Consider the following 25,714-nt stretch of genomic DNA (forward strand, 5'->3'; position numbering starts at 1 on the left):
ACATGGTTGAACAAATCCAGACACAAATGCCAGCCATGTCGGGCTTCATTTTGCACCCAAACAGAAAAGATAGAAAACTCTAAGAGCAACTCAACTTTTAAGGAATTCTCCCATGACCAACCCACTCCCACTGCTCTTGGCATGCTCCTGGCAGATGTCTTTGAACACTTCCAGTCTGCTGAAGAAATTGATCCACATCTCGCACTTACAGGGATAAAAGGGTTTATGTAGAAGAGTACCACTACTCTTTCTTCTTAGCTGCTACATTTTTAAATGAAATATCCACAGCTCCGGCACTTCATCCTTAACTCGCTCCTGTCAGTGACTAGTCCATGGGCACCCTGGTTAGATAAGAACAATATTCAAGCAACCCTGCTGAGGCCATCTGAACAGTACACACCACACATTCACTCTGCTCATGAATCCTGAAATGCTTACACATGAGTTTGTTACAGCAGAGACTGTTTTAATCATGTGCATGTCCTTCACCACTCTCCAGTTTCTAGCTGACACTCACTCTCCTTCTGCCACTGATTACTGTGTCCTTACAGAGGATAGATACTGCAAAAAAAAAAATAATGAGAAAGTATGTTGCTACTTAAAAACTGGCTGAATATTTCAACTTCACTTTTCTTTAAGTAACTGCTGACACGGCTTAGTAGTTTTACGCTATTCCATTTGAAAGTTCATAGACATGGATTTTTTTCTTCAGCATTAGCTAGGGACATTAGTAGTAGTAGTAGTAGTAAGTCTTTTAAGATCAGTATTCATAAAGCTTAGTTAGGGAATCATCATCATCTTCCGTCACTGAGGCTGCACCTGACTTAAGCTTTGTTTTGCACAGCTAGGCTTTGCACAAAAGCCAGGTCACTGATGCACAACTTTGTGATCAAATTCACCAAAAAATGAGGAAAAAAAAAAAAAAAAAGACATCTCAAAGGAAATGAGAGACACCTCTTCTTTGAGAGATGATACTAATAATACTAATAATTTATAATATAGCCCACCTACGGATAAGCAAGTTTGCTGAAGTGCTGCAGCCAGAGGGGCATCTTCCTGATGCTTTTGTTACAGTTAGCAGCTATTAGCAGTACAGACAGGAATGTTTTCACTACTGAGCCATAAACATCAGCTGACCCCCTCCCCAAAACCGAGGCTGAGAAAAATAGCCATAAATGCTAGTAAATTTTCTTTGCCTGTTTCCTGCCCAGTTGCCTGACTTTTATTATGGGATAAAAGAGAAGTTACGTGGTTTCACTATTGCATTACACAAGCTTTACTGGAGCTTCTTTCTGCCTCAGGCAAAGCACAAGTTTAGCTGAATAATTCTCAGAAAAGCTATGGAAAAGATTATCTGTATGATGAAAAACAGAGGTGGGGGTCAGGCAGCCAACAGGTGTACCTAACTTTGTATTATCCATCTGCGGAGATGCTCAGCTGCCTGCCATGAACTCTATCCTTATAGCAAATCTTCAGTGCTGCTGTCAGCAATGCCACTCAAAACTGATGGGTACTGCAATCATTACAAAAAGATTGTTCTATCTTCTTCATTTTAAACATCAGCCTTCCAGCCTTTTCACATTTCCATGGAGGATCCTTTCCAATTTGAGATGAGATGTGATGCTGCTGCTAAGACAATCTGACAGAAACACTCAAAGGTTACTAAATACCTGAGTTACACCTTGAGGAGATATTAAAATATGCCAACAATGGAAATGGACTATACTTGCTGACACGCTTCACTTCAGAAAAAGATGAATTTGATATTGTGTTTTTGATAAAAACTTGTTAACTTAGAATGAGCGAAGACAACAAAGACCAAGATCTTTAAAAGTTTGTATTACAAATGCTTATTTTCAGTTATCTTACACACAACTGTTCAACAAGCAGCATCAAAACCCCTTCAGGAGAAGAAGAGGTTAATTGCTCAGTGAAATGGCAAAAGCTAAGCATAAAAAATAAAGATCCATGATGCATATAAAGAATTAGGAGGCTTGGTTTCAAAGTAGCTTACATTACTCATCAGTGACAAAATATCAAGATAATTTTACAGGTCACCCTAGGTGTCAATTAGACTGTCATGCTACCTTTTGCATCTCTCCACCTGTATTTCTGCATCTCCTTAATGCCACAGGTCTAACAGAGACTCAGAAGAAACTTTTAACTCCTAAAACAGAAACTAACTCACACCAAGCACCATTCAGTTCTGAAAGTAACTCCGGCTGGAATCTCTACCTACCTAATGATCTTCTGGCCCAGATAAGTTTGAAGCGCTAGACAAAAGTGAGTTTATATCATGCTTTAAATTCCCCCTTCCTGTGATAAGTGTTACTATTTTAAGCAGTTTTCTTGCAGTTCAGTTCATTCAGAGTTTCAGGATTTCCAGCTCATGGCCAAACATCCCAACCACAGCATTGTTAATGGTCTTCTTTTACCACAGGTGCTGGAAGCTGCTCGGGAAGCATGCCAATAAGTCTAGCAGGGAAGCATTTGTGGGCAGAGAGTCACAAGTCAAATGCAGAATGAGAATTGAGATTGAGCACATAAATATCACTACCTCATTCATACACTGTACACACAACTGAATGCCATTCAGACAGTCAGATCATCTCCTCGGACCATTCAGTGTTTACAACTCAGGTACCCCAAGCAGGAATTGTAACCAACAACAAATGCCAGATCATAAGTTAGAGTACTTCAGACAGAAAAAGAACAACCTGTGCCCATGTCTGGAACAGATTTGTGCAGAAAAGACTATCGGAGAGAGCCAGAAACCTTTTCTGAAAGGTGTAAACTTCCTCCTCCAACAGACAGCCAGGGATTACCAGGTGTCCACCTAGAAGAAAAGCATACAAGTTCATGAGTTAGTCCATCAGGAAGGAATCCTGACCTACACAATGGCCAAATATGAGAAAAATCAGCCTCTGCTGACTCTCATACAACTTATACATGGGATGATGTTTCATCACTTGGTCTCATTGCTGCGCACTTTGCAAATATACAGTCTATGTCCCTTACATATATGTTTGTGTTGTTAAAACCTACCCACTAGTCATAATTCTTACATCTGCTTAATCAGTGTAGTCAGGCTGGAAGTTATCGATAACTTTCTTTCAGAAAGTATTTATTATGAAATTCAAACACTTTATAAGGCAAATAACTTGGACAGATGAAGAGCTGTATTACAAAGCACAACATTTTAGCATGGATATATTACTTAGTGAGTTATCTTTATATCAAAAGGGTTATATTTCATAATGCAGAACATTTAAAAGCCATCACTTTGATGCTATTTTTTACTCATGCAGTGGAAATAATGCTAAAGTGTCATTGTTGACCTGAAGTTTGATCATTCCTACACATAAAACCAGGAATTAAAACAAATTTAATGTAGTGCTCATAGTCTGTGTTTCATCTTGCCACTTTCTATGAGTTTTATGACCACAGTTTTCAATTAATTTTTTTCTCTTTCACTGAACACTGTGGAAAAAGACAAGAGGGGAAACTGATTAAGGCTCTGTCAGATCCTGTCACATTTAATAACAGTGGGTTCAGACATTGCCTTCTAAATCAAACAGAACCCAGCAGTCTGAGCACCAGACTTCCTATTCTGCAATTAGACCTTTACACAGAGAAACCCCTAGGACTGCAGGGTGCTCAGTAGAGATTTAGGGTATAACTGACCATGATAACAGGCATGAGACAGGTAATGGAAGCATGAACTAAAGAACAAAAGAAAAGGAAGGGGTGTCAGAAAATAGGGAAGAACCCTTCTCTCATCACTTCTCTGTAGCACTGTTAAACAGTATATGTAACAACATGAAGCATAAAATAATGTAGACAGAAGAAAGATATTGCTGATCACACTTTATCATCACTGTCAGAAGAGGTACTTGCACATAATAGAAAATAATTTTTCAAAAGGATGTTACTACACAGGGCATAAAAGCAAGATGTCCAAGTAAGATTTTGAGATTAAGTACTAGGATCTGTATTAGTTTACTGCCTATGATTCCCATACATTTCCACTGAGGGCAGGTCATACCTTAAGAGAACAATTCTAACTGCATTGACTTTACTTTTAGGCAATCCAAAACTCTGGTTTAAAATTAGACTTGAAGCAGCATTAACTCTAAGATATGTAAGATCTAGTCAGTATGCCCACTGAGTGCCTTAGGAAGTACATAAACTCTGTGTGAGATTCCTCTCATCTTGTTTTTGTAATCTAAAACGTAGGCATATGTTTGACACTAATGTCCCTTTATAATTTAGAAAGGGAAAAGTTTAAAAATTAGAAATTTAGAAAAGCTTTGTTCCCAAGGGTGATTCATTTCATCAGAAAATAAGTGGGATAAGCATCCTTTTAGAAGTGCCCAGTCTTCTTCCACTGCCTGCAAAAATACCCCTCAAGACAAGCTCTGCACAGTTAATCTTAAAAAGGAATCATTTGCCTCCAAACATTTAAATGACTAATGGCAGATGAGAAAAAAAATACCCTCATTGTCTCTGGGGTCAACAGAGTTACAGGTATGACTTTAATTCTGAACTATGATGCCCTGTTATTATAAGATTTTCTAGCAGCCAAAGTTTCCAATATTTTTCTTATTTTGGCAAGTTTTCTCGTAAACCAAGAGGTGAATGTAGGCCAAACATATATAACAATATGACACTTTATAGGCAGTTTTTCAAAAATAAAACCAACTGATTTTATTCACAGCTTATGCAACTTGGAAAGAGGTTTAAATAAAACCTAAAAAGACTACACTCTTATAGAAAACCATAAGCATCCACACAAGGAATCAAAAGATATTGGCATAACTCTGGAAAAAAATAGGTCTGAAGAAAGGGTGGGAGGAATTATAGAGCAACTCAAAGGAGATGAATGGCAGTTTATCACATTTGCACTCATTTCCTAAGATAACTTGAAGCTTTCAAAGACTAAAATTCCTAATAGGTGCCCCAAGAGGCTTCTTCATTATGGGTAATCTATACCCTCGAGGGATGCAATTTTACGCACAGTCTTATACAGCACTTTGACTAAAGGATATAGATGGTGTTCCCAGAATTTTATTGCTGGGTGAGAAAACAGACCTGCACATCTTCATTTTCCCCGTTTTGAGTGGAATGAGAATTAATTTTTCACACTTTTATAGCTTAAAAATGTAAAACGGAGTCTGGTGTCCCATTTAACACAGGATGCAGTACTTAAGACATATCTTCAGTACCTGCTTATTCTGCCTTTACCACAGAAGGTAAAGAAAAACTTCTACTCACTACAATTAAAGCTGAGTTACATCATGATCCACTGGTATGCCTTCCAGTCACTTACTACACAGTCTTTGGATTTTGGTAGAGAATGCTTACATTTATTTTTTTTCTTCTATTTTTGTCTAAAAAGAACATAAATCCATAGAACTATTTATTAGGAAAGCTATTTCAAAAACAATATCTATAAATACATAGCTTTCAGATATACATGCAGTGAAGAATCTGCATTTCTTCCACAAGATGACACAAAACCAGTCTTTGTGCAATATCATCATGGTGAAAAGTCATCACCTTAAATACAGCTCCTGTAAAAAATATATAAATGTATCAGAATAAATCTGTAGTTTAAATAGGCTATTGTTTCCAGTATTGGTCACTACCGAGCCTTTCCAAGGGAAAAAATAAATTACCTAAAGTGGGACCAATTATGAATCAATATGTCACTGAATGATATTTTTCCCCCAACTGATTAGTCTGTGCCCTAGAGCACAAAGAAGATAGTCTCCATGATATTTTCTAACACAAGCTTGGTTATTTTAGTTGTTTACTCACAGAAGCAATTAATCTTGGATTACAATAACTATTTCAATTATTCAATATTCAGGGATATTTAGATGCATAGATTGGGCCACATCTAGGGTGTAAAATGTATTTCCTTTCTGCAAAGCTCTCAGGGAAGTAGACTGTCACTCAGCATGCTAGAATCCATGATTTTGGTCATTATGTTCCCTTATGAACAAAAGCAAGATAAGAAACACTCTGCAGAACTACTCTTACAAAATATTTTGTTGAAGAAGAGCTCTCTTATTTCGTCAAGGGCTCTAGGCAAGCATGACACTGAAACATCTTGAAATGTAAGTGACAGCATAAGCTAGTTCTCACACACTTAACATATATGCTGTCATTTTATTTATAGGCTAAATGAAAAAAAAGCCACAGGGCAGAAATAGTATGTTACGGAGAAACAAAGTATGTTTGTTTCAGATCTATGGAAGTAGCACCAAGACTACCAGCACCATACATAAAAACATCACAGGAGAACAGGATTTCTTCCTGTGGTGTCACTTGCACATGTTTGATTGGATAGATTGCCTGCAATTGTACTTTTCTAGATGATCTTTTACATCTAATTGTAATCCTAACAGGCCTATGTCACCGTAGCCTTTGCTGCTGTAAATCTTACTAATGACAACATCTCTACAGCTTTTTTTGTTTCATACCCCAAGCACAGCAAAAATGTCAGATCAGTTCATGAAGAAATGACAGGCTATTGTTCTAACTTGCATTCATGAACACCTCATTAACACAAATTTAATGCCCATCACATTTTAGCAGCTTCGATTAGGTAAGAAATCTCACTGCACTGTGTAAGGAAAAAAAGTGTACCATTACTTCACAGAATATAAGTGAATGTTCACAAAAATTCCATCATTATTTTTTAAAATGGCAACTAGAAAAAAACTAGCAGCTTCATTGAAAGCAATCCTTTCTAGCTGGTCTTTAAGGATAAATATTCTGGATTTGAAGCAGAATAAGTAAACTATTTATGTCAGTCAAAACAGATCGGTACATTAACCCAGGTTCTGTATCTTCTGCCCAGATTCAGCTGACTGTAGGCTATAAAAATACTCAAGGGAAGTTAGTTTCATTTGGATTAGCACACATATTTAGTGTATAATAACTCACAATACGGAAGGATCTCACACTGGGACTGAAAGAATGCCTTTTAATAAAAGAGATCTGGATTGCAATGAAGCCATGAGAATTTCTAGTCAATGGTGTATGAAATACAATTTAAAAGTTGGTTATTCCATAACCTATGTTTCAATATCAGTTTAGGAAAAAAATAGACTTCACTTTCTCACAGTGCATGTCAACTGGAGCAACAGCTGTTTCACAGGGCCAGAAGTAAACACTCAGCACACTGCTTGTTTAAAGTATATTAAAACCATGGGGTTCAAGCAGAAATTTACAGTTAAGTTTTTGGTAAAGTGTTTCCTCAGGTCCCTGGTCAGTCAGTAGCGCTAATGTTTTTCCAGCAATCTCTTCATCTTTAAGGCCTATTGCTTTGTCCCACTCAGGAATATTCTTAGAGGGAGGTACCACAAACACAGTCCATGATGTGAAGCTGTTCCAGTGACTGAGGGCTGCTAAGGTCTACAGCACGTGACAGGAATTGTAGAGTTGCTATTGGCATCAAAAAATGAATGAATAAGAAGTGAGGACAGGAAGAAGGACTTTCCTGATAAAGGACTTTGTCTGAGATCTGATATTGGAATTTATTCCTGCCTTCCAACTTAACCATCCTTAATATTTGCTAGTTTGCTCCATTTCCTTCCCTACCTGCCCTCCCACCACACAATCAACTTAGAAAGTGCAAATTTCAGAATAGAGATGTCACTCCAGTGTTCTAAGTGAATTGCAGTTTAATAAATGTATAGGACTTCAGTCTGATGGGCTTGTAGCACACTGACCATATATGCCTTCAACATGCTGCACTTGTTACATGTTTCAGTTCATAAAACAGGAGTTTTTCTTATAAGCTTCTTGAGCTGAGAAGGCATTCATCACTGTTCTGCAGACAGCCTCTGTGCCTGTAAGGTTGAACATATTTTTAGGCCCTGAAAGGCTACTCCAATACATGTAGGTAGTATCCTGTGCCCACACAGATTGTCTATGCTTTCAACAGGGCTCCTGCAAGAGGCTGTAGGAATGTGTCTTCACCCAATGAAACACCAAGGCAGTCTCTTAGTATCTCCTTGCAAATCAAACACAAGAGGAGAGCCTGCAGGGTTTCCAAGACACAGCTGAAGCCTCCTCTCTAAGAGGCTCTGGAGGAGACAGCATTTACAGCATCTTGTTTGCATGAATAATGTAAACCATGAGCGTGATGTTTGTGCACAGTGAAAAGTAGCTGCATCATGCTACCATGTATTCAAAGTGTCCAGAGGGCTTTCAGATAAGAGTTTTTTCAGTTTACAAGCACAGAATTATTTTTTTCCTAGCTGCTGGCTCTGAAAACTTCAGCTGAAAGTTGATCTGAAAGTCAGGCAAGGCTCCCATTTATTGCACATTGCAAAGATTTTGTGAGCCAAACTGCACTTTAAATTACAGGTATGAAACTGCATTTGTCCTCAAGGTCTTCATTTCTGCCTTGGCAATTTGTCCTTGTAACTGAAGCTCTATTAACAATTGTTGATAATGTATGAGCCAGATGGAATCCATTTTGCCTTCCTATAACTACAGGTTCTGTGATTTGAGCAGAAGTAAAGCTGTAATAAAACTCCTTTATCCATGAGAGTGATAACCATCACTGCTGAGTCAGAAAATGTAATTTCTGTTCTTATTTCTCAGATACAGTTGCAACTGCAGGAAGTAACATGAGTTAATTGCATAATGAAGGCTGTCTTCCCAAACAATTTCAAATAAGCTATTGAAAAAACAGGGAAATGGTCACGTTAGAAAAATAATGCCTTTCACATGTGACCTCTGGTACTAGTTTCACACTAAAAATAAGCAGAAAAATCCTGGTATTAACTTCAGTGTGATCATTTGGGGGGACACCCATACCTGGCAGCTGTGAGATAACACACATTTCAGGTAGGCAGAGAAGCATGGGGGAGCTGCTGTGGGTTCACAATAAAATCACAGCTGTGTGAGCGCCACTGCTGAGGGAACTGTAGTGCTTCTTGTAGCACGTTCCGGGAGGCTGCTGTAAATCTATACACCTCATGAAAATCTGTGGTTACTTTGGGTAAATCCCTAACGCTCTTTAGCCTACGTGACCCTTGTAATACAGAGACATGTAAAGTGATAGCCAGATTATTTCGATTTCTCGTCCACCAGTGACTACAATATTCCTTTGGAGTTACGCTCTATTAGGCAACACAAGCAGAGATCAATACTAGGATCTTTATCTGTTTCAACTTTATTTGCTTATTCCCCACTGTGCTTTCTGTGGGGGGAAAGTTGTCTAGTACTTTCTGGTTTATGGGATTTTGAACAGCACGAAGATAATATAGTTCAGAAGGACTGTTTGGCTGAATAGTAAACTCATGCATGTAGGACTGAAATTAAGATAAAACTTTGGTTTATTGGTAGAAAAAGAAAGGAAATTCTGAGTCTTTTCCTCATCTTTAAACTTATTGCACCATTTTCTGCTTGGTTTATATGAGGCAAGAAAACTCATGCCTTGCTGCAAAACCCCCGTCAGAGCCCCTATGGTAGCACTTCACAGCACCCTTTGAGCTTGCAGCCAGTGGATGGGGGAAGTAGGAAGCAGCCTGCAGACCACTCCGGATAGATGGCCCCCTCCCTGATTGCTGTGCCAGCTGTGGGCACAGCCCCTCACCCTGCCCTTCCCTCCTCCCTGACCTGTGGGCTGCTGTCCCTCCACTGGAGGTTATTGACCCTAATGTTTTCCAGCAGAACAGATGGTACAGTAGCTTCAGGTAAAGTCAGTGAGTTATCTTACACAGCTGCAGATAGTGTCTCACCTCTTCTGTGAGCTGCCTTAGGAAAGCAGAGACCTGCCTTGACTGGATGCTGATGAGAAACAAGAGGCAGCAGCATCTCCCATCAGCTCCATTCCTTACCAGCTGAGCACAGATGGGAGAGGGCTAGCTGTAGGCATTTAGTTATTTTGTTAGACTTCCAGGTCTCCACAGACAGGTGGGGACAGCCCCGAGCTCTGCTACCTGTGATTGAAACCAGGAGTTCCAGCTAGTACAATCACAGAACAACATTTAGGTTGGAAAAGACCTTTAAGACCACCCAGTCCAACCATTAACTGCCAAGTCCATGACTAAACCGTGTCCCTAAGCACCACATCTACACCTCCTTTAAATACCTCCAGGGATAGTGATTCCACCACATCCTTGGGCAGCCTGTTCCAGTGCTTGACAGCCCTTTTTGGTGAAGAATTTTTTCCTAATATCCAATCTAAATATCCAATCTAAACCTCTCCTGGTGCAACCTGAGGCCATCTCCTTCTGTCCCATCACTTGTTACTTGGGAGAAGAGACTGACACCCACCTGCCTACAACCTTCTTTCACGTAGTTATAGAGAGCAATAAGATCCCCCCTGAGCCTCCTCTTCTCCAGGCTACACAACCCCAGTTCCCTCAGCCACTCCTCATAAGACTTGTTCTCTAGACCCTTCACCAGCTTCATTGCCCTTCTCTAGGCATGCTCCAGCACCTCAGTGTCTTTGTTGAAGTGAGTGGCACAAAACTGAGCAGAGTATTTGAGGTGAGACCTCACCAGTGCCCAGTACAGGGGGACAATCACGTCCCTAGTCCTGCTGGCCACAGTTTTCGATACAATCCAGGATGCTGTTGGTCTTCATGGCCACCTGGGCACACTGTGGGCTCACATTCAGCCGGCTGAATCAACCAGCATGCCCAGGTCCTTTTCTTCTGGGCAGCTTTCCAGCCACCCTTCCCCAAGCCTGTAGCGCTGCGTGGGGTTGTTGTGACCCAGGTGCAGGGCCCAGCACTCAGCCCTGTTGAACCTCATACAACTGGCCTTGGCTCATCAGTCCAGCCTGTCCAGATCCCTCTGCAGAGCCTTCCTGCCCTAAAACAAATCTACACTCTCCTTGTGTAATATGTGCCTAAGCTCATGGGCTACAGAAGGATACAGGAGCTCAGGTCCCATGCTGTGCTAATGGAGCTCTGAGCATGGCCCTGTCTGCACACATCTGTGTAATTACAACCCAAATGCTTTCAAATTATGTTTTGCATTTTCACAAGAACATAAATTGGTATTTGTGGAAAAGGTACCAGAATCAAAATAGCTGAGTGCTGGCATTGCCAGCACTCCCATGCCCCTGGCACATGGTATGTGCTGGGACTTTACAATAGGGCTCCTTGCCTTGTTCTTTAGTCTTCCTGTAAGCAAGAAGTGCTCCATCCTCCTCAGGGCTGTTACAAGCCCTAGTTTATTTGAAGGGCAAACATTCAGAGAATCTCCATTGGAGGACCTACAGTAGGACTCACTCTTCCAAAGTGCCCACCCTATTGTGTGGGACCTAGTAACACACCCACAGGGTTAGGAGAGGGGTCGCTCATGCTTTAGGAACAAGCACAGATTCAAAAGCTCTGCTGGATCAGGATCAGAGTATTCACCACCAGATGGCACCCACAGGTGGCCAGTTTTTATTCTCTTCATTACGTACTTTTATGATTTTTCTTGTGCAGTAGTGACTAGACATGAGAGTATTAGACACTATCTGGTCAGCTGTGATTGTTTCCCTTTCGTCAGTTTAAGACAAGCTAATATTTTAAAATAAAATTATTTATCATTTTTATCCCAATAGTCATGTGAAAGCAGGCACATCAGCAGCACTATGCACAAGACAGACCTGTGCTCCAACACCGTATTTCCCTTCTGTTCAGACTCACTAGTCTACTGCATGTTCTTGTGTGTGAAGGTCCACTTCAACACTGAGGATTTCATTTCATTCGCATGCACCCTGAAATCACAGGACTGTGAACTGAGGTGGAAAGACTACACAGCATTGGAGGCACCAAGATGAGATGCTGTAACTGCTTACCGTGTATCACATCCATAAGAGACACAGGTTAATAAGTAGGTCTGAGCACAATATCTGCAGCATCTCCTTCTGAGAACTTGCCAGCTAATCATATCAATCTGTACAGTGTCAAGCTGTTACCATGTCAGTAATACAGACTCCGTTTGATTGTGCATGTTTCCAAGGCCAAATGTGACTCTGCTATGATCAGAGGTATTTTCAGGCATATGGGAAAGCTGAGCCACATAGATGCAGTTTTTAACATCTTAATGTTTATAGGAGCTATATCCCAGTGAAGTGGGAGGCCCCTAATCCCCCCAGTGTGAATGCTTCTGGAGAATTCACTTGGCTTAACTAGCAGTCTGAAAACGTGCCTTAATGCATGCAAGTGTGCTAGTCACAGAACCTCAACACCTCATGGTAATACCCTTCGTCTACTGGTGATGAGACACCCTCACATCTGCATTGAGTCACAGAAAGGAGTATGAACAGACAGGATTTAATAAGAGGAAAAAAACCCCACAACACAAGAACAGTGCTGCATTTTCTTCTAATAAGGTAGCAAGCATCCAAATCTCCAGAAAACTGCATGGCCATGTACACCATACTCCTATGGCAAACCCATATTCCCAGCATCACAACAAGAGCCTATAATGGCTCTTGGACCTATATTCTTCTTTTCCACAGTTTCTCCCACCTTAATCCCTCAGGGAGGCCACTATTATTATTATGCAACTCGGAACAATTAATCTAAGCACTCTCCAGTTTTCACGTCTCTTTATACAATCTGATATTAAGCAGGCTTCACCACAAAAGGTAAGTTCTGATATGGAGAGGCACACACACGGAGGTTTAATAGTTAACAGCTGTTCACATTGTTTTAATACAACTTCTAGTAAACACTGACAACAAAATTCAATGTGGATAAATGTAGAAGGATGCAAGGGGGGGGGGGGGGGGGGGGAGAGGGGAGAAATCTGAGATTTACATCTGCAGGAGAGGGCTCAGAGCTGACTCCCAACCAGACTGAGATCTTCAGCTTATAATAAATCATTTAAAGAAAACACCAGCATGATACTGAACAGAAGCCAAATAAACAAATCACATGTTCAGAATTATAAGGAAAGTCATAGAGAACTGTACTGGTTTTGGCTGGAGTAGAGGTTTTTTTCTTTATAGTAGCTGGTATGGGGCTGTGTTTTGGATTAGTGCTAGAAACAGTGCTGGTAACACAGGGATGTTTTAGCTATTGCTGAGCGGTGCTTGCACTGAGCCAAGGCCTTTTGTGCTCCTCACCCCACCCCACCAGCGAGGAGGCTGGGGGTGCACAAGAGGTTGTGAGGAGACACAAGCGGGACAGCTGATCCCAACTGCCAAAGGGATATTCCATACTGTATGACATTGTGCTCAGCATATAAAGCTGGGGGAAGGAGAAGGGAGGGAGGGACATTCGGTGTGATGGTGTTTGTCTTCCTAAGTAACCATTGCACATACTGGAGCCCTGCTTTCCTGGGGATGGCTGGACACCTGCCTGCCGATGAGGAGTGAATGAATTCCTTGTTTTGCTTTGCTTGTGTGCGTGGCTTTTGTTTTACCTATTAAACTGTCTTTATCTCAGCCCGTGAGTTTTCTCACTTTTACCCTTCTGATTCTCTTCTCCATCCCACTGGGGGGGAGTGAGTGCCTGTGTGGGGCTGAGCTGCCCACCAGGGCTAACCCTGGTACTTCACCACATATATCTCTTCATGAATTCTGTGTGCTATTCTTCTCCCCTTCCCCATATTAAAAAGGAGCCGAGAAAAGGAGAGAAGCAAACAGTGAAGCCAATTACAGAAGTTGCCTGAAGCCAGTTTCAGAATGGTTCCCATTATAGGAATGGCAGAAATTACTAGTCTTACATCTAGAGTCCAGCTGAGGGTGCATTGCAACAGACATCTGTGAGACGGTGAAGAACTGAACAAGGAACAAATGTTCAGAGTTCACCAGCTCAAACTGGTGAACCGGTGGCAGGTTAAAAGTGTGGCAGAAACACTCCCTGTGAAAGAGGAGGAGAGCTGGGGAATTCCTTACAGCAGAATGCACAAAGTTGTTAAGTTCACATGAGTTTAGAGAGAGATTGGACAAAGAAGAAAATGCCAAAGAAGTTCAGGAAGACTGTGAGCTGGAATATGTTAGAGCATAATCTCGGAAGCTATCACTTTGTGCTTGCTCTTCTCTGACACACTTCCCTGCACCTTGCTGCTCAAAGTAAGGCAGTTCTTGCATCCATTTTCATTTTTAAAGGGTTACAGGAAGCAGTTTCTTGGTTTGCCACCTGTGTAGTAACATCAGAGTGGTTTCCAATGGAAATATTTATTTGCAAGCTGCTCAAAATCCCAAATATAGCAAACTTCTATCTAATGCAAGAACCTCAAGAAACCAAATGGATTAATCTGGTTACTACTGTTTATGGGGGAGCATTGGTGAGCACAGTACTTTGCAGATGGGCTAATTCCTTCAAAACAAAACGCAGACAAATAAGACAATCCACATGAAGCAGAATAACCTTGTGCTTGGAAACGCCTTGTGACTTCCTAGGACACATTTGTTGTATATCCCAAACTGCAGAAATAGAGTGAACTCCCATGGAGGAACAGATAACCAAAATGCGGAGAGTGTTAAAAGGTTAAGAATATCCAAGGCACCCCAGGAAAGTTAACAAAGAGCTCCAGGGAAGAATTAGAAGGAGGAATTGATATCAACAGGGTTGGCTCAAGGAAACATAATTGCTAATGGAAACACAGCTTTCATCTGGGGAGATGAGAGAAAACTGAAAGGGAACTTTTAGCTCCTGGTTCTTCCAAAAATACCTGAAAAAACCCCACAGCTAAACAGGTGCAAATAGAATGTGTGCCTGGAGGCATCTCAGTTCAATAGCTCTCAAGCAACTGAACTGGCCTATCTAATTTATTAGGCTATTAACCCCAAGAAACTAGCTTTTGTGGAGCCCTAGCAACCAGCAACCACTAAGAGAGGGTCTTTGTTTACACACTGCTTTTACACCCAGGGCCTCCCAGATTCTTAAGGCAGGTTTACATCAGACACTCTAAGAACAATAAACTGCCTTCCTCTCACCAAACCCAGCTACAAAAAGCACAGAGAAGAGCCTTCCGTGCAACAGAAATGCTCTTATCTGGAAGGAAGACTCTTTGAGACAGCTGAGAGAACAAACTGTGACTGCTGCTTGATAAACACACATCACCCTAAATCACATTAATTAGTTTGGAGTCTCTCAGAATGCTACGAAGTGGCAGGAATGCAGTATTGCACCGCATGGTAAATGGGAATCTGCAGCTAGCTGGTATTGGGCATTTTTTCAGTCCAGTTCATCACAGATCTGAGTGGATGAAAAGTGTTGGTATATCCCTGACTATAACTGAGTACCAAGGCTAAGGCTAATACCTTAAAGAAATGAAAGCAAAAGACACGGCACAGGAAGGAGCATGAACAGAGAAAGCATAAAATAAAAATCAGGAAAATGCTCAATTTGCTTAAACCAAGAGGGCTTAAACACTGTAGCCCACAGTAAACCTGGATACAGATGACAAGTTAGTGCAAAACAGAGATTCAAATGGGTTTGCAAGTTTGGAGATTTATTTATTCATTGTTTTGATATTGATTCAAACTGTATTTCATATAGAGCCTTCTAAATCCATAAGAACAGCATAAACACTTTAACAGCGGATTTTCTTTGTCTCATCTTCCATCTGATTAAGCTGGAAGACTGTAAAGACTGGAGGTTAGAGTGAAAAAAGTTTCAGTTTGAATTATAGGCACAACATCTTCTCTAGGCTATTTCTGGGCTTTTCCTACACTGAGCATTGTGGGTGTGACAGTTTCGACTGCTCTAAAACCACACAAATGGGCTCCCAGTGCAGGGTGAAACATCTCTTTGGAGAGCTAATTGAAAGAAGTGGTTCCATAATAGCTGTTCAAGGGCAGATCTCTACTGGAGACAGTTTGGCCAAAACAACTGTTGACAAAGCAGCCAATACCCAAATCAACTGCTTGAGCCAGCCTCTGGCACACCCTGCTCTCTGCCTCGCTGGGGCTCAAATAGAGAAATCCCAGGTCCCTATGTGGTGCAGTGGTTCCCTGTGCCGCATCCTGGCACTCCAGGCACACAAACGAGCCAGTTCTGGAAATGTAGCACACTGGGTGTTGTTTTCTGTGTATTGTGAAGTCCTGAAGTGAACCTCAAACCCATGATTCTGTATATATATAGGTGGACATTCGAATGATTTGAGAGATAATATCTTTTGTTAGATCAAGCTGCATAGCTGGAAACTGTTTAAAAAGAAGGCGTAAATCTACACATGTTCAGAGATTTAGTTGCTCAGCTGATTGCTTGCAAAGTCTGCAAATTGGGTGCTGTTTGCACTGATTTAAATTTCTTTTGTCACATTAGAACTAGCACTCTGAGGGAGAATGACAATGCAGCAAGCACAGCTAGATAAGTCAAAGTAAAATGATCAGGGCATTTTGTCTGCAAAGTTCCTTATTAAAGGATGTTGATGGGTAAGTAAAAAACAATATGGTGGGAAAAGAAAGAACTCTATATATGAATTTTTTTTCCAGGCTCAGAATCCAGGTCCTTCATTTTACAGTGATGTGTAATGTCATGTCCATCTAGAAATAAATAATATAAACCTACATCAGATTAAGTGCTCTTTAAATTTTCTGTGTAAATTGGATCAGATTTGATCTGGAATTCAGCGACACAAGTAGTGAACTCTAAAATGCTCTTTTCATACAGACATTGTTCAGAGACCTGCACTCAAATTATTTTCACTTTTTGGGCCAACGTAAATGTCAAAAGAAAGAAGATGCAAAAGAGTACATGAGGTCATACAATTTTCTTTCATTCTTATAATTTAAGATACTAATGATATAGTTAACAGCTATTTTAAGAGTGGAATATATGCATTTCCACCTATGTCTTTCCACAACTATTTTTTTGACTGCACCTGACAGTTTTCGCAGTGCTCTCTGCAAACTATAAACATAATTAATTGATTATGGACTGTATTAAACTACTCCAGCAGGACACCACATGTGCAGCTGTCAGCTGCAAAACTCAGTTCTGTCCCTCAGAGCTTTGTCTTCCACATTTACATTATGCTGCACCTGGAAGACATTTTTCACTATTACCAGACACAGAAACAGTAGCTTGAAAGCATAAATAAATATACAGAGGGGCTACTCATTAAGACTCAAGCGTCAATTACAGACAGTCCTCAGCACCAGACAGCACTAAACATACAGCAGAGGATGAGTTTCTCTTCCATTTTATTAATTCTGTGAAAGTTTGCAAGCCTATTGCCTAAAATCAGTTAAGTCTCAAATTCTCCCTTCTATAACCCATTCAATTACAACCAAATGTTACCTGCTTAATGACTGGACCTATTCCTCATGAGAAACTGATGATCATTTAATATATCATGCACAAACATATTGCTCCGCATTCCGCCCAGCGAACTACACCAACAACATTTGCATATGTAAGTTAGCACTGTGGAATGTCAAAGTTTTCCCATTTGTTCAGCAGCTGAAAACGTATAGCAGTAACTCAATCAGATTCTGCCTGCTGTCAGAAACAGATGACAATGAATGAATGGGTGACAATGGATGGCATTATTTTCCTTTTCTTGCATACTGATGATCATTAAGCATAAAATCACAAGTTTTAGTGAATCTGAGACTTCTGAAAGTCTGCCAAAACTTGTTTCAAGTAAGTGCTAAAGAGACAAGGAGTAACAAATTTTGTGGACCCAGTGACCTAATAACAGGAGACCAAAATTAGGCATAAATAAACAAGAAAAAAAGTTTTAAATAATAATTTTCAAAAAATCTAGGAAAATAATAGAACTCTGGATTGGAACTGTGTTCTACCCTGTTTAGTTAATGCACTTTGGCACTGATTTAGGGCCCCATCTCCTCAGTAAGCACTAATATTTAAAGTATTATAATGCATTAAACTGTGGGTAAAAGTTGAGCAATGCTCATTATTTGGACTTGGAGGCTGGTTCAAGTATTTTTCATACAGAGATTGTTTTTTCCCCTGATATAACCTGCCTTGAATCTGAAAACTGTTTTATCATGAGTTTTGTTCTACATTTGTAGTGCCTTCCTCTCTTAGTTTCATCATTGTAGTTATTCTTACTCTGGAATTGTGCTAATTGTTTAAAAAAAATAGTAATCCTAATATTTTTTTAAAGTAATTTTGATTTCAAACACAAGGATAGTTTTAGAAGTGATAATATTTCAAGGTTTTGTATCTTATAGTGAAACATGGTCCAAGGGTGCAGTTTCATAACTGGGTAAGCCAAAGTAAATTTAAGCCACCCATGAATGAAGGGGTCCTTTGTTTTTTCACTCCAGGTTGTGTATTCCTGGGCTCAGAGGGTCACAGAAGGGCAAAATCGCTAACTCATCTGGCTGAAAAGTAGTCAAGAAAAGAATTGAGAGTAAGCAAAAATTGAGATAGGAAGTATTAAATTGAGATAGGAAGTATCTTTTTAGTATATATTAGTGCTTTACACTCTTAAGAGACAAAGGTTCCCCGAGGGGTGACAACATACAAACCAGATCCCATGATACATACCCATGTGTGCTGCTGCTCTGCCTGGTCTTGTATGTCAGCTGTACTATGCAAACATTACCACAGCATAAATGTTTAATAATGGAGTGAGACAATGTGATTGATATAACTAGGAAGCAAATCCAGTCGTGTATTGACTGCACTATTCCACTTCCCCTGCAGCTTAGCTCTGGGACTTAATGAAACAAAAGGAGTACATTAAATTCATGCTGACAACAAAAAAACAAGCAGGGATCTTTTAGCTATTCTGGGAACCATCTGTAAAGGTTAGTTGGCTTAAAGCAGCAGTAAGCCAAAATCTTTATGGGGAAAATATGTGATGATGTAATGTGGTCAGCCCAAATGCATGGTTATAAAAACTTTATGGCACATCACACTTTGCAAGGCACCATAAAGATTTTATGGCCATGCATTTGGGATGAGTGCTTTGCTCATGAGCGATGGAGCCACCAGTGAGTTATGCAAGTCTTTGCTGGAGGGGTGGCATAAAACATAAACATTTTTATAGTACTCTACAACATCTCATGTACTAATTTGGGGATGGATCCTTTCGGTTTGACCCCTTTTTTTTTTTTTCTTTTTCTTTTTTTTTCGTCTCTGGAGAGCAGTAATTAGAAAAAATGTTACATGAGGTATGGTGGAACTCATTTCCATCACCAATGGAAATACCCTTCAGCAGCCATTTATATAATGAAGTTCTGTCAATTCAGTTTGTACAGTTGAAATGTGACTTACTGATGCCATTGCCATCACCACAGATGTGATGGGCATGTGCTCGGGAGGAGTAAGGAAGACAGCAGTGACTGGTGTCCTGGCAGACTTAACATATGTTCTCCCATAGCCTCTGCACCTGTGTGCATACATTACAGAATGAAGCCTAAACTATTCATCAGCATTGCTACTGACAAGCTCTATGCTTTGTGGGTTTTCTGTATATCAAGTTATCCAGCCAATATACAGCACAATCCCTATGATAAAATTGCCCCTGTACAAACGTGGGCCCCATAGCTACAGTGACCTTAACAGAAGGCAATCTCTGTCCCCTTCCCCACCTTACACTGGGCAATGTTATCCAACAGCCACTTCCTCAGAGACATACTTGAAAGGAAATGCTGCTAAATATACCCAAGAATTCATCTCACGTGTTAAAAGGGAGCCTGGAGTCACCTTCAAAGAAGTGCTTGGGAAGTTAGCCAGTCTGGAGGCCACCATGGAGGCTGATTATTTGAAGCAACAAAGCCAAGCCTCCAGAATTCAAAGCAAGCATGATTTTCTGAAATTAATTTATTATTTTACACTTTTATGTTGTATTTTTCTCTCGTATGAAATAGCGGTAGCCTTCTCTGGGGACTAGAATTCGGGATACATTTTGATGTTTCTCCCATGCATCCTTAGGTACAGGGAATTTAGCAAAGAACTAGGCAGCGCTTATTAGTCTAGCTGTCCATCCTGAATGGGGAAAGTCAGCAGCCAAGCAAGATTTACCAGAGCCTTTTTTCAAAACTGAGGTTTACCTGATTTTTAAGACTTTGTATTCTTTCTACTCCACAGTCTGGTCAAACTATCTGCCAGTAACAACTATTTTGTGTTATATGCACTTCCTGTCATATCGCTCTCTTTGACTGCTGAAGTACTACTGCTGGGATCTGCTACCAGTTTTACCATTTCTGGATATTAGGGATTCGGTTTGTGAAAACAACTCTTAGAAAAAGATGCTGCAGCATGCACACTTTTGCTACATCTGTATTATATGCATTGCTGCATGCATACATGTATAGAACATTGTTTAGTACTTCAAGTAAGGAAATAAAGTGCAGAACAGTTGAACAGCAAATGTTCTTCAACCTATAGAGATATGGGAGCATGTATTCATCAAATGAGCTGTATGTTTTGTTACAAAATTAGAGGAGACTACAAAAAAAGTAGAGAAAGAGTACAAAAGAACAAGAATAACAGGAAAAACAAAACTGAATAGTTCATACTAAGCAAGAATGACATGAAAAATCTGAAAAATAGAAAAGCAAATTAGTTAAGACTGCATCATATGGGAAGTATTCTTCTTCTGCAGACTACAATTTTGATCTGAAAGATACTACACAAAAAATTATGACATTTTCCCCCACAGACTTGCACCTTGTGCATTCTGCTTTAGAGAGGAAAAAATAAAAATTTCTTCTTTCTGCCGCTGTTCACATACAAAAAGCAGCAAAGACACAGGGACCCCATTTGTGTTTCCTGTTTTCATGCATCAACAGAGCTGTTTAATAGATTCCAGTTACTTGAGCAAAACTGCAGAAAACATGGGGCTTTACAGGTGGCAGTGAGGTCCGGTTTAAAGACAGTAGGCTTGCTGTGATACAACTGAAGACTTAATTTGGCCCATTGAATGCTCTGTTACTGGCAATGACATGGGAGAGGGAAAGAATCCAGTGAGAACTTCAAGTCCAGGGGGCTGACAGGCAGGAACTAAATTGTCTTTTTCATCGCTCACAGAAGACATTTGATATGAAAATCATTTAGAGATAATAGACATAGAACCCCGCAGTGCCACTTTTAGAATAATTTTTCAGCATAGAGCTGCACTTTAAAGTACTGCCAGATAATCAAAGGATTTGGGAGCATCAGATGATACTGCTACTAACTTTCTGCCAGAGACCATCAATTTATGTCACTGAAGGGGAGGAAAAGCAAACAAACAAAATAAAATGGATGAAAAGATTGCTCTCTTTTCACTCAGTGGCATGATCTAACAAACACCCTCAGTATCTGACTTCACAGAATAAGGTTAGTGGAATCCAGAGCCACTTGTACCAGAAATGTATGGCTCATCAAATGCTTTGGAAGGCATTCCTGAAAACTGTATGTGTATCTTGTGCAACACTGAAACCAGTGTTTCGTGCCTCACCTTGGACACTTTCCTGAATGTCTGACCTCCCTCTGTAACAACCTGAAAGCTTCAGCAGTGGGAGACAACTCAATCAGAGATGAAGATCTAATGTTGGAGGAAGATGTCCATTAATCATCAGCCATATGGCTTTCAGAGCTACATATGGGCTGTGCATGGGTCTTACTCAGCAGAGCCTAGTGTAAAAAGCAGGAGCCTCTTTCATACAGTTAATTATGGCCCTAGCGGCACCAAAGTGAATTCAACAAGGGGAGCCAGCACATAGGTAAATTGAGCAAGACAATATTTAGAAACATAGCTGGAGGGCAAAGGATGGAAGGGGACAGAGTCTTTCGAAGAGGCCTGGGAGTCAGTCAGGCTCTTGCACCCATACAGACACACTTTCTCTGTGGCTGGCAACGGGTTCTGCTCTGCCACTTTGAGGGAAGCTTATCTAGCTTTGCTTGCAGTGAAGCGTGAGATTAGGTTAGAGAAAATATTCACATGGCTGTTTCAAAAACATTTCTCTATTGCTTTCCTCTATTGCTAAATGACAATGGCTCTGCATGAAGAAGGACGGTGGTCAAATATCACAGTACTTCAGAAGCGAGGAATTGCAGGTGCCTGAGACCTAGCTGGAAATACAGAATGTGAGGAACTGACTGAGGTACAGCTGTAACCTTATGTGCTTGTCCTGGAGATGAAAGCAAAGGTCCTGGTTTGGATTGGACGTTTTACCTTAACATAACTTGAGTGCAAGTTAGAAACAACAAGCACCTTTTCAGCTGTGCAGACAAGCCTACATAAAGGCAACAGGGATACAACACTGAAACCATAAACATGTCTAACAGCTCCTTCCACAGAGATGAGCACGGTAGTAAATCAGTCATCTCCAGGTGCCCAAGCATATGATGACAGGAGGTGAAAACATCATGTATGTCAGCACCCAGAGACTTCATACCCACTGACAATTTTATTTTTTTTTTACAGGACATTTAACTATTAATACAAGATCACTTTTCAAGACCTGTTGGTTATAAAAAAGAGCCAACCAGATAGCCACAGCTCCTTACCATGCTTTTATCAATACATGGCTAAACATGGAACTCCCCTGGCTTGCCACTGGGAGTCTGCAAACACTGTAAAATAGACTAAGCAAATTAAGCACAACACTTAGAGAGACAGACTACTTCTCAAGAAAGAAGTGTTATGTGCTTTGATTGTTCAAGCCCCACCTTCTGTCATCAGGCTGCGGGTGAAAACTGAAGCTCTGAGCTCTGCAATGGGATTGGCGGTGCTCATTGCAAGGCTTCCTTGATGTTCAAGGTGGATGACTTGCTAATCCACAGTGCAAACTTCTGCCTTTCCACTATCTTTGCACATTAGTTTAAGATGATCATTCCTCTGATAACATCCTGCTTACCTTGCCAACTGATATTTGTCTGTTATTATCTTGCCATTCAGAAATACGCACTTAAAAGAGGAAAGACTACTGTCAGAACAAAAGGGAGCATGTGTGGAATCCGAATTCGAAAACTTCTGCAAATATTCCCATTAATCTAATGATTTAAACCGATGTGTTTTCCTCCACTATAAAAAGAGTCAAATTAAAAAACCACTAAACTTGCTTGAACAGGTCTAACATCCTGTGTTTTCTATCTTCTCATTGTACATAAGGAACTGAAAAATATTAGGAAGATGAGAAAGAGTTAACTAGGTGTTGCTGAGCCAAGAGATGACACAGTTAGGACACAGCTGTAACCCAGCACTTCAAATTAACCTGTGAAACCCCAGTCTTGCACCCAGTCAAGATTTGAGATGTGACTGGTTTGGGATCCATTGTTGCCCTTTGGGAGGGCATGGTGCAAAAAGAGCTAAGGAGGATAACACAAGGGCAAATAAGAAAATCAAGCTAATATTTTTAAAAAGATCAAATGAAAGTTACTTCTAAGAGTGGAAAATCCCCAAAAGTGGAGGGGTAGAAGCCCTTTTATTTGAGCCAGTCAACCTGCTTGAAACTGAGCAATGGGCCACATGACCCAAATATTTTCTGTTTGCTATGGGCTAGTTTTTTTCCTATGCTGCCTAGTATAAGTGTCCTGAAATTTCAATTTGACACTGTTGTAACTGAGAAGGGGCCCTGTAATATGATCAGCTGAGATTCTCCTAGACAGGAATCATACCCTGAGCTCACATCACTTTGCCACAGCTCTCCCTCCACTGTGGAATGAACTAGAACAAGGTGTCACCATGCTGGCACATCCCTCATCAGCTTCCAGCAACAACTGGAAGGGACAAACCCTTCCAGTGCTTCCAGGTAGATGGTCCGGAGCTCCCCCAAGGTTGCTGGGATTGACATGGCTTTCCAAATATTCACCTTATTACATAAAACAATCTAAATTTGCAGTGGAATACCCAAGGTGAATTTTAATTTGCCTACCCCACTTCATCGCCATAAATAGCAAAACTTTCTGCTTGGCACTCCCTATGGTCCCTCAGAAGTATAGATAGATCTCTTCCAATGTTTCAACAGTATGTCTTTATGAGAGAGAAACTATCTTCATCTCTTGTTTAACATCAGTGGGTATTGGGCATTAAGAACACATCTTTCACTAGATCATTCTGAAAAATTACTATATTCATTTTGGAATTAAATATCCTTTGAAATCCACAAACAGTGGGCACAGAATTGAAGAAAAGAGAATCAAACAGAATTTTTCATTGGCCTGCCATACTTCTAATATGGCATATCACCCTGAACTGTAAAGAACCAAACAAGAACAGCACTTTGATTAAAGAAAAGTAGTTCAGTTTTCAAATACTAGCAACTGAGACAGAAAATAACCTGGGATGTGTGGGTTCTTCCTGCTTTTCTATTGAAAAATATAGTGCAATCTTTAGCTTCTACCCAGTTGCAAGTCATAAACAAACAGATAAATTGACTCATCTTGCTGTCTTATCCAAAAGAAAACATTTCCTAACAAATCACAGAGCCAAAGATGAAAACCCTGAGGCTATATCTATATCTATACTAGTAAAGGAAACATGCCAGGGCCTATTTTCTGGCTCTGAGATCAGCTGGCACAATGCAGCCCTCTGTCTTCTACTAAGTTCTCTTAGCCTCCAAAACAGGATCATCCAAACTGCCATAGCAAATACGGTCTCTGGCATGTGTTAAGCCCCACACAGTGCCTGGAAACTGAGAAAATGCTAGTTATTCTGGGTAAAAAGAATGCCAGGAATTATTCCAGAAAGTGCCTAGGAACATTGTGATGTTTAATTCAGCAGCATAGGTGCAGCCTAAGCCTCAATTATTAGAGCTAGATTTAAATCTGTAGAAGTAACAGAAAAGCAGGCAGTTAGATCTGAGACTTTTATGTATGGTAGTATCTTAAACTAAGTGTCTGACTCATGAAAGGGAGACTCACTGTGAAAGTCACAGTAGGATTAAACATCCTGACATTTGAGAGATGTTCAGATTTAGGTTATCTGGGTCTGAGATTATGGTTAGAGTACATCTCTAACTGAAACGCCCTGCTGACATCAGTCTTCAGTAATGAGTATAAGGTACTTTCCCCCTGTAACCACAACTGCAAATATTAATGCTGAGAGACTATTTTTACAGTGTTGCTTCGGTACAATGAACTGATACAGAATTTATTGTACCTGAAGAACTGCCTCTGAAAATCTTAAAAGGAGCATGAAACTGACCTTAAATAGCTTCTTGCTTATGAGTGATAACACCACCAAGTCCTTGTATCCTGGTCTGCAAGATTACAGAGGCAGGCTGGAGCACATAGCACCAGCACAGAGGTATTGCAAACCATCTCTGATCAAGTAGTCCAGTCTACATCCAAACATTTAATCAAATGGTAAGCAAAAGATCAAAGGGAATTAGAGATGTATAGCTCTGACAGGAAGATCAGATTTCTTTCCTCTTTGCCTCCTGTGATCCCCAATTCCTTTTAAACCGGTAGGAATTCCAGAAGACTCTTGTCAGCAACAAGAGTTGGTTCTGTCTGTGCTCCTGAGCTTCAAAAAGAAGCTGCTCTCAAAGTTCAAAATTTACACAGTCCTCAGGAATCTGTATATTCACAATGTTCTTAAAGTCAAGCCTACTTTAATGGACAAAGCATTTTGCTACTCAATAGAAAAGCAACTCACACTGGTAAGCAACCAGGAGCGAAGTAAAAGCTGGAGTACGGCAGCTGCTAAATATAATTCCAGTCAGGGTGCTAGATTATTTTTGTCTTTCCAAAGCCCCATCACTCCCCTCAATTCCAGAGATGCAGCTACAGCTCATATTGTTCCCACAGATGTTGCAGGCATGGGCACCACCCCTGCAACTCCTCCTACTTCTGCAAAAGGTTATGATTGAGCAACAGGC

General features: G+C 40.4%; 1 long non-coding RNA gene across 1 annotated transcript; it reads right to left on the reverse strand.

Moving 5' to 3' along the window:
• Nucleotides 1-2,723: 2,723 nt before the first annotated feature.
• Nucleotides 2,724-25,714, reverse strand: LOC121090540. The gene is made up of 3 exons (XR_005828607.1): nucleotides 25,492-25,714; nucleotides 19,179-19,293; nucleotides 2,724-2,836 (listed from the first exon to the last, which is right to left on the reverse strand). It is a non-coding gene; the product is annotated as an uncharacterized LOC121090540 (long non-coding RNA).

This window comes from Falco naumanni, chromosome 6 (genome assembly GCF_017639655.2).
Source record: "Falco naumanni isolate bFalNau1 chromosome 6, bFalNau1.pat, whole genome shotgun sequence".
Lineage (NCBI taxonomy): Eukaryota > Metazoa > Chordata > Aves > Falconiformes > Falconidae > Falco > Falco naumanni.